The 2500-nt window shown below is 38.0% G+C and overlaps 1 protein-coding gene across 2 annotated transcripts in view; it reads right to left on the reverse strand.

Moving 5' to 3' along the window:
- The window catches only part of LOC113811646 (uncharacterized), a 99213-nt gene that overhangs the window by 24268 nt on the left and 72445 nt on the right, over positions 1-2500 (reverse strand). The gene's annotated exons all lie outside the window — the stretch shown is intronic.

Consider the following 2500-nt stretch of genomic DNA (forward strand, 5'->3'; position numbering starts at 1 on the left):
TCGTGTATCGTTATTCTGTGTATGTGTTGTAACTTAGAAATAAAGAGAACAGCTATTCAGTGTAATCACTGACGCCACCTGTAATTCAACTACACTATAAACTAGAGGTGTCAGACGCTCTTATACTTACTCCTTCTAAGCCCCGTTTTCCTTTTAAATACTCCTATATTCATATCAACGAACATACGTACACACTACGCATGAGAATTAAGCTCATGTAGGTGGATTGAAACAATGTTGTAAATCCCTAAATCCTAAACCAAGAATTTCTTGCGACCGCTGCGATAGACTTGCTCGAATTTGCTTTCTTCTTGGGATTTCTTGGAGTGTGTGCACCCCTTAAAGAAAAGGCCTAGTTTTTTATATTTGCTTATGAAACTCTTTCCAGTTATCTTAATTATCTGCATATGTAAATTTATTCTTAAAAAATTACGAACAACAAAGTATTTTTTGCCCGATTTATGCAAAAACAATTAATAATTAAATTTTTTGTGCATCCCTGAAACCCCAACAGTTTGATATACTCTGATACATGTTTGACCTTTTACTTTTCCTTGTGAAATTAAGGAAAATAACGTTTCCGTTTTTCAAAACTATGTATGCTAGAGCAAACCGATGATAATCGTGTTTGTTGCACTTCATGATACAATATCAAACATGTATCAAGGGGTCTATAGTTACGGGTTGCCACAAAAAGGCCTATGGTAAGTTATGCACGCACATGTGAGCATGTCTACTCAACACTGTACAAGGAAATAAATATGACTTCAAAATGCTTGAATGGGATTGGCAGACAGGCCCTTTTAGGTTACTAAATGTTGTTTTCGTGACACGGAGTTAGTCATCAGGAGATTAAAGCTTTATGTAGAAGTGGAGTTTCCTCATCACAGTTAACGGTGAAGAGGAATAAAATATTTGAATTTGAATATTTGCGCTTTACTTCATGTTATATGACAGTAAGGTGTGCCGTGTATATAAATATATACTGTGTTATTTATACCACAGTGAGGTGTACTTTGAATATCAACATATTTTAAACTAAAATGATAAAATTATAGTTATATATGTGGTTGGATTTTCCCAGGACTTCGGACTGACCATCAGCATATTGAGGGTAAATGCGTGGACTCACCATCAGTCCACCTACTGTAAAGGCCACAAACTAGTCTATTCTTTCCAGGGATCCTGTAACAGGTTGCTTCCAGCCATGAAGGGAAGAGCGGCACTGCTGTTTTGCCCCAACTAGAGAGGGAAGGCGATACCAATGCAAAAAGTGTAGCATAATTTACTCACTATAACTGTAAAGATTGATCAAGATATACAAACACACACGCTCCTACATGAATACCATCCACAAATATCATGATAGAAAAATGTTAACAAAAATAAATAATTGAAATCAACTTGCACGGTGTATGATTGGCGACTATTTTACTCTTTCGTTTTAGAAGTACCTGCTCCTCCCAAATTTAGTTATTTTTCCTTTGCATCCATAATTACGTCTCTTGTACATTACAGATCACAATAATAGTGGTATATGATGAAAGAATATTGTCGGATTTCCTATTTCTGCTGAAATATGGTATATTTGTAGTAGTTAGCACAATTGTGTGATGATAATTAAAACAGGTGGGTTGGCTTTTCTTGTTATTTTCTTCTTTCTCAATTATTTTCAATCAATGATATTTATAGAATCCACGCCTATCTTCGATATGTAGTTCATCAAGGGTTATTGTACGTCATTTGGTCTTTTCTGAAGGCCGTTTCTCCAGAGGATGGGGCCACAGTGACCAAATCCCAAATTCTGACAGAAATCCCCATTTCCTGACAGAGAAGACTAGTGTGACCGTTGTTTGACATTCTGTACCTTATAGAGATCAACAAGTGCATTGGCAACTAACCTAGGCTAACCAGCCACCCATTTAGGAGACAAAAGCTGGCAGCCCCAACCAAGATGGCAGTTTATAGGCCTGCATCATCAGCACTCTCCCTGTACGGCAGTGAGACATATGCCAACCAAGAGCGGAACTGAACAGCTTCACATGCACTGCCTTCATCGCATCCTTGGTAACAAGAGCGACAGAGTACTCAAAAGCCTGGCCTTCCAGCCATGCATTGCTCAGACCACGCAGGTTTACAAGATGGTCGTATTCCAAAAGACAAGGTTATTGTCATATTAGTGCCATTGGATGGCGCAAGGAATGGATACTGGGAAAATGATCACAAGCCCATAGTGTTGGAGCCGCGTGTTAATTGAAATGACGCTGTAGGCGATACTGGTGGTCGGGAATGTTGCTATATTCGTATTCACAGTCAGTGCATTTCAGGAAAGTGTAAAACTCGACTATCGAAATGTTAAATAACAGATACTACTGTCGTATTTAGACCCTCTGGTTAGATCAGGTTAGCAACATTATTAATAAATCTGCCAGCTTTGTGAGTCCTATTCAGTCGACAACTTCTTCTTTTGTCTGAATGTTCTTATTTATCTAATTGAAAG

The sequence above is a fragment of the Penaeus vannamei genome, chromosome 19, assembly GCF_042767895.1.
Source record: "Penaeus vannamei isolate JL-2024 chromosome 19, ASM4276789v1, whole genome shotgun sequence".
NCBI classification, from domain to species: domain Eukaryota; kingdom Metazoa; phylum Arthropoda; class Malacostraca; order Decapoda; family Penaeidae; genus Penaeus; species Penaeus vannamei.